The sequence below is a fragment of the Meriones unguiculatus genome (assembly GCF_030254825.1).
Source record: "Meriones unguiculatus strain TT.TT164.6M chromosome 13 unlocalized genomic scaffold, Bangor_MerUng_6.1 Chr13_unordered_Scaffold_34, whole genome shotgun sequence".
NCBI classification, from domain to species: domain Eukaryota; kingdom Metazoa; phylum Chordata; class Mammalia; order Rodentia; family Muridae; genus Meriones; species Meriones unguiculatus.
The window spans coordinates 1,381,869-1,396,999 of record NW_026843646.1 but is presented as its reverse complement, the minus strand read 5'-3'; the positions used below and the strand labels follow the sequence as shown (position 1 = coordinate 1,396,999).

At 38.8% G+C, this 15,131-nt stretch overlaps 1 pseudogene; it reads right to left on the bottom strand.

Moving 5' to 3' along the window:
- The window catches only part of LOC110544148 (zinc finger protein 431-like), a 32,081-nt pseudogene that overhangs the window by 12,878 nt on the left and 4,072 nt on the right, over positions 1-15,131 (bottom strand).

Below are 15,131 nucleotides of genomic sequence, written 5' to 3'. Positions count from 1 at the left end.
AATCTTTTTCCTTTCTATGTGCATCCAAGGTCACCGCATGTTTTCATAGCAACAAAATCTTAAGAAGAGTTAGCTCACCTTCAATGGATGGTGAGCTCAACACTCATTAGTCACATGGCCCTGTGGGATACATGGTTTAGATGACTCCCTTTTCTTTATAAAACCATGTTTGGCCTGGATACAGGAGGAGAAGATTTCTATGGCTGGGGAACAAAGGAAAGAATACTGTTGACTCAATCAGAAACTGTGGAGTCCATATATATTAGCACAGGAACTGCAACTGTGGAAGCAATGCCTTGTCATCCAGAGGTTGTACCTCCTCAGTACACAGACACAAGAGGTTCCCTGACCCCACTGTATTGTGGTTGACTGTGACAGGGTTGAGTTCAGATGGATCTGGGAAATTTATATTGAGAGACCAAAAAGATTAAAAATTAGCAGCTATTATTAAGGGCTGAACTATGTGGGTGGAGAAGTCTGTTGATGCCCTGAGGGGAAGGACCACCTTACTGCATTCTTTCCCCACCTACTAGAGATAACAGTTGCTAGGAAACTGGCCCATCCCCCTAGGGAGGGACACCAGGTCAGTATGGTCTGGGGATCTTCCTATAGCCAATCAATTCAAAATGTAATATTTTGATGAATAGATGCTTGCCAGGCAGGTATTGCCCCTGCCTTGGGCATGCTGGGAGGAACCAGAATCTATATATCACCCAACTAACCTGGGGCAGCATGCTCAGCTCCCACCGCTTTGGCGGTGGGGCTGTGTAGGCCCGAGCTGCAGCTTGTAATTTTTAATAAAAAGACCCTCATGTGTTTTGCAACGGAGTTGATTCTTGGAGATCGTTTGGGGGCTCGCGAACTGGGTAAAACAATATGAGCTGGGATTTAATACTTTGGGAAACACGTTTTCTGAAATAGTGTATCATAAGTAAATATTGGCAGTTTGTGTGTGTGTATGTGTCATTTTCCTCAGGAAAGCATTGTCGTATGGCATTGAAGGCAGTCAAAATTAACCACCTCAAGAGACTGCCATTAACTGCAGAGCTGACATAAATGTCCCCATATTTTTCTGTGGGAACTGGTAGGGAGGGAAATTACAGATAATGGCACACACACAGAGGATAGAGACTTGAACCAAAGTTTGAAGCCTGGATTGAAACCTAAATTGGAAGTGTTGCAGTGTTCAATCTCTCCCTAATCAGGGTAGGGCAGGTGAGATGAAGGAAGCCTGTCACACAACAAGAGAGGAGTTGGCTGCCCTGTGCTAACAGGAAATGATTTCTCTCTTCAGTTTATCTGTTTCTACTTTCTATTTCTCTAGACCTATCTCTACCTTGGTGGCTCACCCATGTTGGTTTTCATTTTGCTCAATGTCTTTTTATGTGATTTCTTGCACCCAAATTTCATATCAAACACATGTCCCAACCCTGAGATGACCCAATTAATAAAGCAGTACTTTTTGGTGCTCCACAGCATTTCTTAATTTTGGTGTATGCACAGATGATTCTTGTTGCCCTGGTAATTTCCTTGGAACTCAGTCAATATAATGTCTAGAGACCTGCACCCCCAAGTGTTCTTTTACTCACCTGGACAATTCTGAAGTTATAAGGCCATTACAGAAGCTGGTGGGAGGCATTTATCTTCAGAGGATGATTCAGGTGGTTCCTTGACAGACTTACCTTCTGAGACTAAAATATGAATTGCTACAAATAATTGCCTGGACAATACTACAATTTCTCTTCATCATGAGAATGTGCTTGTTAAAAGAAAACTTAACTAGGTGGGAAAAGAACACTTCCTCAATAGAAAATGCACTTGGTTTTATCCTAAAGAATGTGGTGGTGACTGAGTTTTTTTCTCCAAAATCTGTGGTTAGAGCTCAAAATCTCCTTCACAATGTGAGTATGAAAGGAACTGGTGCATATGGAAAAAGGAGGAAGGGGAAGGAAAACACTGCTCCAGGTTAAGAAAGGTCACTGATCCTGGTCATAAAACACCTAAAATTCAGACATGTTCTTGGGAAGGAAGAATATTATGCTGGATGGAGGACACATTGAGATTTGAATTCCATATGTTAAATGCAAGTTTTACTCTCTTTGAGAGAAAAGACTTATGGTTGACATTTCTTTTTATATTTAATTTTTATATTCATTTTACATCCCAATCACAGTCCTCTCCCTCCTGTGCCTCCTTCTCACCCTATTTTTCCCTCCTCTTGTCCTCAAAAAAGGGAGCCCATTTCCACCAATGACACATCAATTCATATCAAGAGTGAACTCCTCCTCATCCTCAGGCCAGGCAAAGCAGCCTGATAAAGATGAAGTAGTGAAAATCAGGCAACACAGTCTATGTCATAGACAGCACTTATTTCTTACAAGCATCTGTGTGGCTGCATCTGTAGAAACCAGAGATTAACTGGAGAAGCATAGCAGGCTATTCTGATCTGCCCCATGTATGAAGAAAACTCTAGAGAGGGATGCCTCTCTATCTGGACAAAAAATCTCAGTTCCTGGAAAGTCAGTAACCCATTTCTTTGCATATCTGTATTTTTCAATTGTTGCTGTGTTAGCTTGTGGTTTTCCTACTAATGATTGAGATCGCTAATACATTGGTTTTAAATTGTTAAAAATGCTTATACTTTGTCTGTGTGTGCTCATTGGCTTTAGCTGTCAATGTTACATAGCTTAGCATGATCTGTGGGAGTAACAACTGGGGGTTCGCCAGATGAGAATCACTTGTGGCTATGTTTGTGAGTGACTACAGTGGTTGTGAATTCAGTGGTAAACCCCAGGCACTGATGGTGGAAATTTACCTCAACATGTGGCCTGGGCTGGTTAAGAAAACTTACAGAGAAGTAGACAGTGACCTTGTAAAAGAACATAGCAACAAACAGTGTTCAACTATAATCCATGCCTTCATTTGATAGCCTGAGTTTCTTTTTTGAGCTCCCTCAATGTTTGGGGCCTACCAGCATCAGCCAAAGAAGCCGACTTATCACCTGAGTCGTCTTTGGTTATTGGCGTTAATGACAGCAACAGAGAAGAAAGGCAGAATAAAACTTATACTCTCAAAATTTTGCTTGTCATTGTCAGAAAATCTGAATATTGTTGTTTTGATCAATACACAATATATAAGAAATCTAGATATCAAAAGCCACTTTATGCTTAACTGGGGCTTAATGTTGCATTCCAGGAAGTACTGAAAGAAGAGAGTGGCGAGAGAAATACAGGTCGTGGAGGTCACGGTAAGGAGGATTCAGTGGAAATTAGACTCTGAAAAATTTGGCAAGGGGTTACATGATGTTTTGAATGATGATGGCCCAATATGCTTATGTAATAGAAAGCTTGCTGCTCAGCTAAAGGAACTGACTGAGGAAAATTAAGAGATAATGGAATCATTGGATGGGGTGTGTCACACTCTGAGTTCTAAGTGTGGCTCTATCTATCTATGTATCTATCTATGTATCTATCTATCTATTAATTTATTTATTTATACATACATACAGTGTTCTGTGTGCATATGTGCCAGCACACCAGAAGGTACCAGATCTCCTTAAAGATGGTTATGAGCCACTATGTTGTTGCTGGAAATTGAAATGAGGACCTTGTGAAGAGCAGACAGTGCTCTTAAGCACTGAGACATCTCTCCAGCCCCTGTGGCCCCATTTCAAAAACAATATGGAGAGAGGGACAACCTGGTGAAAGAGCTGTCACCACACAATCTTCTATTTTCTGAGTTATGGGGCCAGTTGAGGGCACTGTGCTGGTGGAGTTCATGAAGATGTGTGCACTTGTGAATGTATATGTGTGTGAGAGACAGACAGAGAGAGAACAAGCACCCACAGGGCCTGGATCTGTGTTGAGCCCCTAGGATGAGGTATGTGTTACAGGTATCTAAGTGCCCCCAGTCTGTGTGTGGATCTCTCAGTCAGAAGAACGGGGAGGCTGTTTCCATGGATGATAGGATTCAGCATTATCTTTTGTGAAGTTCTGAGTTTTTTCCAAAACACGAAGCCATCTTCTCAGCCCTGAGAAAGCCACATTTTAAAGCTTTGTATGTGTTTCATTTATATGGATGTTTTCCATTCATGTGTCTGTGTGTCCTACCTGCAAAGGCCAAAGAGTACAGTAGATCCCTTGGAAATGCATTTACAGGGTATGCTTAGCTAGCTTGTGATTCCTGAAATGGAACCTGTCTTCTATAAAAACATCCAGTGCTACTAACTCCTATGCCCTCTATAGCCAATATTTATTTAAATTTAATTTTACCGATGTTAATTTAAATATATTACACCATTTCCCCTATTCTTGTCCTTTATCCACCCTATTCCAAATTCTTTCCTTCCATTGTCTTAAAAAAGAATGTGTGAATAAGTATGGACCAATGTATATAAAAAAACTTACTGAGTCCATGTGTATGGCTTGTGTGGGTAAGGGTTTTTGTGCTTACCCCTTTCCATAGGATATATAAATGAGGAAGTAACCACTGCCTGAGGCTAATTATCCCACTTCCAAGAGTGTTCTAATCTTCAATGCCCAGAATGAGTCTGACTCTGAAGTGACCTGACCTGTCTTGGACAGGAAACATTAACAAGGAAAAGGTGGCAAATTAGGTAACACATGGTGCTGGCATGGCCTGGATGTTCTGGGGCTGCAGGGAGGACTATGGACATTGGTCTTAGCCAATCAGTCTTCCTTTGTATTGTGGATCTCCCATTATACGATTGACCTTGGATATTTGCTAGGATGTCATTGAAATCTTAAAGTTCCTGCCTCCTCTTTCTGTACACCATGACTATAGGCCTGTGTTACCAAGCCTGGCTTAGGTGGTTTCAACCTCAGTGATTTAGTAGAATGTTGGGATGAGTGTAATGAGTAGTGACACATACATATACATACTTATGTCTGTGAGGCACCTGCTCAGTATATGTTGAATAAGGACAGAACTTCGATTTACTATGATGAGTGATAAAAACTCAATGTTAAAGAAAAAAATATTTTTCTTTATAATTATAGGAGAGGATTTTAAGCAAACAACTGTAGTTGAACAAAGATATTTTTTTCTCTTACTGGAGTTAAGACCAGAGCCTGTGTCCTTCCTACCATGACCATTTGAACTCAGCGATTCATTCTTAATCAGCCCATTGAAAGAACTCAGTTACTGAGGTAGACCATGCCCAACTATACTGCAGGCACTAAGAAGGCAAGGTAAGCAGATCTAGTATGTATACTAAGTTCCATGTAGGCCTGAGATTCATGTTGAGACTATTCTTTTAAATGAAAAAAAGAAAGAAATCAATGATTGAAAATGAAATCATCTTTAATTACTTATTTATTACAATTTATTCATTTTGTGTCCTGCCTGCATCCCCTTCCAAACCACCCATTCTCACCCACTTTCCATCTTCCCATATGCACTTTCCCTACTTCACTGATAAGGAGCTAGAGAAAAAAGAAAAAAAAAAAAACAAACAATGGTTAAAACACAAATTATTAATGAAAACTGGAAACATATTAACATATTTCTTCATTGTGACTAATTTTGACCAGTGATGAATATATAAGGTTTCACTTTATCTTTCTTCCCACAGGTGAAATTTGCTAATTGAAGACATGATGAAGCATTTAAACACAGGCTTATTGCAAACAGTTCTCAGAGGCTTCGCAGTTCCAAAGGAACTGCAGGGAAGCTCCCATGCAGAAAACATAAATGTGGCCAGAGAAGTATGTGTAGAGAGAAAGAGAGACAGAGGGAGCAAAAGAAATAGAGAGAGAACACACAGAGAGTAAACAGAAAGCAGAGAAGAAACAAAGAAAGGAAGAGTGAGAGAAGAAAAGCATATAGAAGAAAACAAAATATCTAGCTATATGGGGAAGAGCCTCTGGGAGAGCTAAAGCCTATTCTACAGGACTGGAAAGTTAACGGTAGTGGTTGAGTATGGCAATCATGCCTTTTAGAAGGTAGGGACTGAGGGATGCTGGGAGAACCTGGAAGCCAGATCCCCTTCTGTCAAAAAGGCACCTCAGCAGCTTTTCTCAGGTGTGAAGTACAACATATGGTACCTAATTTACCCTTTAGGTTTAATATGTTTAGACAGCAGGTAAGAGATACACAACTCAGTAATATAACCACGCCATGTATTAAAAACTTCCCATCTGTAAATTTCTCCTCCATGCTCAGCTTATGTCTCTCCTGCAAGGTATTCAAAGAATGACATGTTATTGAGCAGAAAATACCTCATCTACAGGAATAGGTCTTTTGAACAATGACATTTCAGAGGAGATCAGAATTTCATGGAGTTCATTGATTGACTAGATATTCGCCCAAGGGAGATATAGGAATGTTTATTCAGAATATCCTTATTCCTGCTAGGCAGAGAGATTACAGGGATGACAGAGTGGGGACTGAGGAGATTTAAACTCCTATTTGAGACCACAAAGTAGTGTCCTACTTGGTATTCTGACTAACAAGTACACATGTCTGAGAAGACAAAAGAAGAGGGGAAGAACTGGAGAATTGACCCACCATAGCTGAGTAGATACAGAGAATAGAGTAGGAGGTACCTTGTCCTCAGGTTGTCTAAAGCAGGTAACCAGACCTCAATCATCATATTTAGATGGCCAAAGGAGATGAAACAAAGTTGTGTCCCACTCTGTACATATCTGCCATGGCCTCAAACCCCATGAACCTTACACACAACCTTACACACACACACACACCAGAAGTGGTTCTTTTTTAGTAATTATCCTTGCTGTTACATTATCTAGAACCTTTTATATATTTCCTATAGAACATAGTACTTCAAGATGAAATGACAAACGGACAATTAGCAGAAACATACAGAATCATGGAACATCAAATTACATATTCATATTCATATCACATCAATCTATGTAGTGAGATGCAGTCAATGGCTAATTATACCACATTCATCAGCTTTCTCTTCAGTATCAATCATTCATGAAAGTGAATCCTATAGAAATGAACAAAGATTTTTATCATACTAAATACATTCATAAGGTTTTCTCTCTAGTATGATTTTATTCCTGGCTTTGAAAAAAAATGTGGCATGCAAAGGCTTTACTGGTAATATTCAGAAAGTTTCACTCCAGTATGAAATCTCTCATGCTTTTGGAGATTACAGCAATATTCAAATGCTTTACCACATTGAGTACATTCTTAGGGTTTCTCTGAAGTATGAATTCTTTTATGCCTCTGGAGACCACTACAACTTGCAAAGGCTGTATCACATTGATTACATTCGTAGGGTTTCTCTCCAGTATGTGTTCTTTTGTGCACTTGGAGCCTATTGTATAGTGAAAAGGCTTTCCCACACTGATTACATTTGTAGGGTTTCTCTCCACTATGTGTTCTATTATGTACTTTGAGATTACTGGTTTCTGAAAAGGCTTTACCACACTGATTACATTCATAGGGTTTCTCTCCAGTATGTGTTCTTTTATGCCTCTGGAGACTGTTCCAACATGAAAATGCTTTACCACATTGATTATATTCATAGGGTTTCTCTCCAGTATGTGTTCTTTTATGCTCTTGGAGATGTCTGTGTTGTGAAAAGGCTTTACCACACTGATTACATTTGTAGGGTTTCTCTCCAGTATGTGTTCTTTTATGCACCTGGAGATTACTGTAGTGTGAAAAGGCTTTCCCACACTGATTACATTCATAGGATTTCTCTCCAGTATGTGTTCTTTTATGCACATGGAGAGTACTAGGGTGTGAAAAGGCTTTACCACACTCATTACATTTGTAAGGTTTCTCTCCAGTATGTGTTCTTTTATGCTTTTCGAGACTACTGGGTTGTGAAAAGGCTTTCCCACACTGATTACATTTGTAGGGTTTCTCTCCAGTATGTGTTCTTTTATGCACATGGAGACCACTGGATTGGGAAAAGGCTTTACCACACTGATTACATCTGTAGGGTTTCTCTCCAGTATTCTCCAGTGTTCGTTTGTGCACCTGGAGAATATTAGTGTTTGAAATGGCTTTCCCGCACTGACTATATTTGTAGGGTTTCTCTCCAGTATGTGTTCTTTTATGCACCTGGAGATTACTGTGGTGTGAAAAGGCTTTACCACACTCTTTACATTTGTAGGGTTTCTCTCCAGTATGTGTTCTTTTATACTTTTGGAGACTACTGGGGCATGAAAAGTCATTACTACTTTGGTTACATTCATAAAGTTTCTCTCTAGTATGTGTTCTTTTATGCATTTGGAGACTACGATGTTGTGAAAAGGCTTGACAACAATGATTATAGTCACAGGACTGCTGTCCCGTATGAGTTCTTTCATGCTTTTGGAGATCACTGCAATATACAAAGGCTTTATCACTTTGATTACATTGGTATGGTTTCTCTCCTGTTTGTGTTCTTTTATGAATTTGGAGATTTCCATGTTGGGAAAAGACTTTCTCACCCTCATTACATTCATAGGGTTTCTCTCCATCATGTGTTTTTCTATGTAGGTGGAGTTGACTGTGTTGTGAAAAGCCTTTACCACATTGATTATATTTGTAGAGTTTCTCTCCAGTGTGATTCCTTTTATGCCTCGATAGATCAGTGGGATGTGTGAAGGCTTTACCCCAGTGGTTACATTCATAGGGATTTTCATATATAGGTGTTCTTTCATTCCTGCAAAGATCATAAGTATACATGTAAGCTTTACCATGTTCATGACACTGATGAATCTTTTTATCGGTGTAAATTAAGTTTGCAATTTGGTCTCATTGTAAAATGAAGTTACATCTTAAACTTTTATCACTTTGTTTACATTCATAGTTTCCCCCTTGACTATGGGTGTTTTGTACCTTCCAAGATACCTTTGATGGTAAGAAACTTATAGCATCATTTTTCTATATGTGGTTTTTCACATATTTAAAAGGACCTAGGAGGACTCAGCTTTAACAGAGTGAATGCATTCATAAATTTTCCTATATTCATAACCACACTGAATTTGTAAATTGAACCAGAATGAACACAACAATTTCCATAGGGCCAGGAATCATAAGAATTTTTTGGAATGTGATTTCATTGGTTATATTTCCAATGAGGTTGGAAAACTAATTATATTAGTTGAATTTATTAATAGTCTCATGCTTTGACTAAACTTTCTGAATGTGATACAGGTTTATGATTCATTTGTTATTAATAATGAATGAATGAACACATGAACAAATATTAATTTATAGTGTTGTCACTATCATGCGTTCTATTGTACATAAGTATAATGAGGTTTACAATGCAATAGGCTGTGATGATGTTCATCTGGAAAAAGCCTGCTCAGGAAAACTGAACTTTTGTGAATCCTTCTGAAAAGAACCTCTACACAGATGTAATGATAGAGACCTACAATATAATAACTGCTTTTGGGGAGACAATGAACACTCTTTAACATTTTAATTAATACTTCAGTACTGAATAATGATCAATAAATTAAATATAAACTGGCACCACATTCAGAAAGTCTGCACAAAATAAGGACTACTACATATCTTCTACTTGTTCTGGGAAAGAGAGGTATGTTTCCATTTTCCATGTCCGTATGCCCACGTGAGTTGTATCACACTTGACAAAAATAGTTATTTAAAAAAGAACAATGGGGGATCCAAGATGGTGGCAACCAGCGTACATCATATCTGAGAGGCCAAGGATCTGAAACTCTGAAATTGGTAAGTGGAGGGGCAGCTGAAGCCAGAACATCTACATTGCAGCTTCCTTGGTAAGAGGGGACAACACATGAGCTGAGACCATTTAGTTCCATGTCATCCAAGGACTCCTCTGGGGACTGAGAGTGGGAACAATCGATCCCTCTGCACTTTCCCTTCTCAGGTCTCCCTTCTCCTTAGCCGAGGCAGCCCACTGTGCCCTGCAGCTCCTAGCAGAGCACTCCCTGCTTCCTGACTAAGTCAGCAGGGGCAGGCCTCCTAAGTCCTCAGTGGCAGTTGCTGGCTATACCAGCCTTCCATGTCCCAGGTCTACAAGCAACTGTATTGGCCTTTCAGAGCCTCCCAGCAAGTGAATGTACCAGGTTCTCAGACCCTAAGTGGAGGGCAGCTGGATGTACAGGCCACCCAGCACTGCAGACTGGTGTAGGGTCTCCACAAGGCTTCCCATCAGACATCTGTACCTGCCTCCCACTTCTGCAGCTGTGGCTGGACTCCCAGTGGACTGTTTTACCATCTTCCAAGTTTTGCAGCTGCAGCACCACTGAGCTGATAGATCTCCTACACCCACATTTGCCCCAGCAGGGACACATCTGGGAGTAGAAAACAGGGGGAAACCCTGTGTTCTCTCATTAGACCAAAGAGAGAATGGGTATGCCTTCAAATGAGTGCCTGCAGAGCCCCACATCCAGGGTCTCTCTACTCTAGCAGCCAGACATCAGATCCCTCCCACCCACACACCCACTGTGGACAACATTGGTATTCTTGGGACAGTGTTCTCAACATGGAAGGACAAAATCTATATAAAGAACTAAGGAAGTTAGTTCTTTATATAGTTAGCAAAAAATCAAGTAATCCACTTAAAAAATGGAGTACAGAACTAAACAGAGAATTCTGAATAGAGGAATATTGAATGGCAGAGAAATACTTAAAAAAGTTAATCCTCACTAGCCTTTAAGGAAATGCATATGAAAAAGACCCTAAAATTTCACCTTACACGTATCAGAGTGGCTAAGATCAAAAACTCAAGAGACAACACATGCTGGAGAGGTTGTGGAGAAAGGGGAACCCGCCTCTACTGCTGGTGGGAATGTAAACTTCTACAACCACTCTGGAGAGCAATCTGGCACTTTCTCAGACAACTAGAAATAGCACTTCCTCAAGATCCAGATATACCACTCTTAGGCATATATTCAAATGAGGCTCAAGTATACAATAAGGACATTTGCTAAACAATTTTTGTAGCAGCCTTATTTGTAATAGCCAGAAGCTGGAAACAGCCCAGATGCCCCTCAGTGGAGGAAGGGAAGCACAAATTGTGGTATACCTACACAATGGAATATTACTCAGCAATAAGAAACAAGAAAATCATGATATATGCAGGTAAATGGTAGGAAGAAAAGACATTAAGAGCAGAAAGGGAAAAAGGCCAAGTAACAAAAAAAAAGGAAACCTATCAGAATCACACTAAACTTCTCAACAGAAACTAAGAGAGCCAGTATGGCCTGGACAGATGTCAGGCATAATTGAAGGGATCACAAATACCAGCCTCCACTACTATACCCAATGAGGCTTTTGATCAAAATAGATGGAGAAAAGAAAATATTCCATGACAAACTAAACTTAAACATAGCTACACAGCAACCCAGCCTTACAGGAGATGCTAGAAGGAAAACACCAATCCAATGAAAAGAACTACACAAAAGAAAACATATGATATAGATAACTGCACAACAAAAAATTAAAAGAATACATGCAAAAGAGCACAGTAACACCCCCAACTCCACAAGAAGAGAAACTAACATTCATTGGTCACTATTGTTTATCAACATCAATGGAATCAGCTCTCCAAAAAACAATTCAAAGAATCAAAGAAACCAAGATCTGGATATATGAGAAAATCAACAAAAGAGGTAAACCCTTATCTAACTAACTAAAAGGCAGAGAGAAACTATACAAATTAACAAAATCATAAATGAAAGGGAGGACATAATAAGAGACACTGAGGACATCCAAACAATCATTAGGTCTTACTACAAAAGTATATACACCACAAAATTTGAAAATCTAAATAAAATGGACACTTTTCTTGTAGATTCCATTTACCAAAATTAAGTCAAGATAAGGTAATAGATTGAATAGTCCTATATCCCCTAGGAAATAGAAGCAGTCATCAAAAGTCTCCCTTCCAAAAAATGCCAAGGACCAGATGGTTTCAGCAAAGAATTCTACCAGACCTTCAAAGAAGAGTTCACTCCATTTCTCTTCAAACTATTCCACAAAATAGAAACAGAAAGAACATTACCAAACTCATTCTATGAAGCCACAGTCACCTTGATCCCTAAAACACTCAAAGATGCAACCAAAACAAGGGAATTTCAGCCCTATCTCTCCTGAACATTGATGCAAAAATAATCAAAAATTTCAAGCCAAATCCAAGAACACATAAAATATATCATACACCAAGACGTAATAGGCTTTATCCCAGGCATGGAGGGTGGTTCAATATATGGAAATCCATCAATGAAATTCACATATAAACGAACTGGATGAGAAAAACCACCTCATCATCTCCTTAGATGCTGAAAAAGCATTTGACAAAAATCCAACACCCATTCAAATTTAAACTCTTGGAGAGATCAGGAATACAGGCACATACCTAAACATAGTGAAGACAATATACAGCAGGCCTAGAGCCAACATCAAAATAAAAGCAGAGAAACTCCAATCAATCCTACTGAAAACAGGAACAAGGCAAGGTTACCCACTCCATACCTGTTCAACACTGTACTTGAAGTCCTAGCCAGAGCAATAAGAAAACTAAAGGAGAGAAGAGGATACAAATAAGAAGGGAAGAAGTTAAAGTATTGCTAATCACAGATGATATGATAGTACACATGAGTGACCCCAAAAATTCAACCAGAGAACTCCTTCAGCAAAGTGGCTGAATACAAAGTTAAGTTAAAATAATCAGAAGCCCTACTGTATACCAAAGACAAAAGGGCTGAGAAAGAAATTAGGGAAACACCACCATTTACTAATGACATGAAGTACCTTGGTATGACTCTAACCAAGCAAGTGAAAGACCACTTTGAAAAGAAAAACAACTACAAGTTCCTGAAGAAATAAATTGAAAAGGATATCAGAAGATGGAAAGACCTTCCATGCTCATGGATGCATAGGATTAACATACTGAAAATGGACATCCTGCTAAAAGCAATCTACAGATTCAAAGCATTTCCCTTCAAAATAGCAACATCAATCTTTGAAGACCTGCAAAAAATAATTCTCAACTACATATGGAAAAAGAAAAAAACCAAAATTGCCCAAATGATCCTATACAACAACAGTTCATCTGTAAGTATCACCATCCTTGATCTCATGCTATACAACACAGCCATAGTAATAAAAACTACATGGTATTGGCATAAGATCAGAATAATCGATCAATGTAACCAAATGGAAGACTCAGAAAAATACCCACACACCTCCAGTCACTTGATTTTTGACAAAGAGTCCAAAAGCATACAATGTAAAAAAGACCAGCACCTTCAACAAATGGTGCTGGTCTCACTGGATATCTACCTGCAGGAAAATGCAAATAGATCCATACTACTCACTCTACAAAAAACAAAAGTCCAAGTACATCAAAGATATCAACATAAAACCAGACACACTAAATCAGTTAGAAGAAAAAGTAGTGGCAGAAAAGCCGACACAATAAGAAAGATATTTGGCAGAATAGGATACATGCATCTCTCACAAGACAAGAATGAAAATGAGATTCTTAAGGGGTACTACATGGAGAGAGGAGGGAGTTTTACTGGGATAGTAATAGAAAGACAGGTTGGAAGGAAAGAACTGAGGTCAAGATCAAATGAGCCAGAGAATAAAATAGAGCCTGAAGATTAGAAAAGACAGATGGAGTTAGTTTGAGACTATACAAAGCAATTAGGTGACAGCAGAAAAGCCAGATTTAATAAAGAAGCTAGGAGAGGAGTTTGAGCCAGAAAAGCTGAAATGAATCAGCCATCTATGAGATCAGAAAGAACAAGATAGGGTGTGTCTATTAAGCAGTAATTCTCAGAAGCCAAAAAACTCCTAGGCCTAAGGTAGGTTATATGGAACCTAGAATCTGCCCTGCCCAGGCCTAGGGTAGCACACAGAGGGGCAGTAATCTTTGGAGACCATGATTCCTAGCTTGAATAAAAGTCCTTTTTACAGTAATATCTGTTTAGCAAAGGTTTCACTGTCTTGATTCTTATCAAGCTGCCTTGAAAACAAAATAACATAGCTTACATTGAGGAACATGAGTTTGGGAGAATTTAATATTCCTCAATACTCTAGAATATTGGATCTTTACACTATTGCTTTTCTTTAAAACTCCTGGGACACATTGAAAATTTTTCACAGGCTAATTTATATCAGCTTCCATGAGATAATTACTTTACATAACTTCTCGAACTTTGACAATGTTCTTCAATATTCTGGTCTTCCCAATTGTAGCCTAAAATATATACCAGAAAGAGTTGATATTTTATTGAAAATTAGGGAAAATTTAACTTTCTCTTTTCAGTGAATTTTAGAAACATGATTGATTTACTCTTCCTCTTTCCAACTGAAATTACATAAGAGCATCATTGAGAAAAATCAACAACAGATGTCCACTTTACCTTAATAGTCAAAGAAAATTCACTGTCTTACCTATGGCTGTAAGGTGCTTGTAGGTCTCTATCATCACATCTTTGTAGAGACTCTTCTGGGAAGGATCCAGCAAGGCCCACTCTTCCCGAGTGAAGTACACATTCACATCATCATAGGTGATAGAATTCTAAATTATTCCAAATATGGGTATAAGTGAAAGCACAATAGTGGCAACAATGTAAAAGTATACTAAATTGACAATATATTCATATAATTCTGGTTTTGGTTCTTCCCGGACTTATCTCCTGACAGAGAAGTTCTGATGTACTCACCTGGTCATTTTAGAAATAAACTAAATGAGGAGGTTCATCTCATTAGGCACCGTTTAAATATAATTTAGCCTTACAAGAAAAATGTCAATTAACAGACATAAAGTAAGCAAGTCATGGATGTTGATTAACAGTACAGACCGCAGATGAGAGAAATTGTATGCACAATTACTAACTACAATAATTATGGACAAGCAGGATGTATTGGCTCATGACTTAAATTCCAGTAGTCAGGAAGCAGAGGTATGTGTATTTCATTGTGCTGCAAGCCTGTCTGGCCTCCAAAACAAATTTCATGACATCCAGATGAGGTAAAGTTAAGGCCTTTATCTGCTGCAAAAATCATTCAATTAAGAAAGATTCAAAGAACTCCATGGTATTTCTGAAGTTCCTACAAAGAATTATATACTCAATACAGTTCTGTATCTATCTTCCAGAAAGCTGAAGTGTCCCAGTTTAAACTCCAATATGAATGAG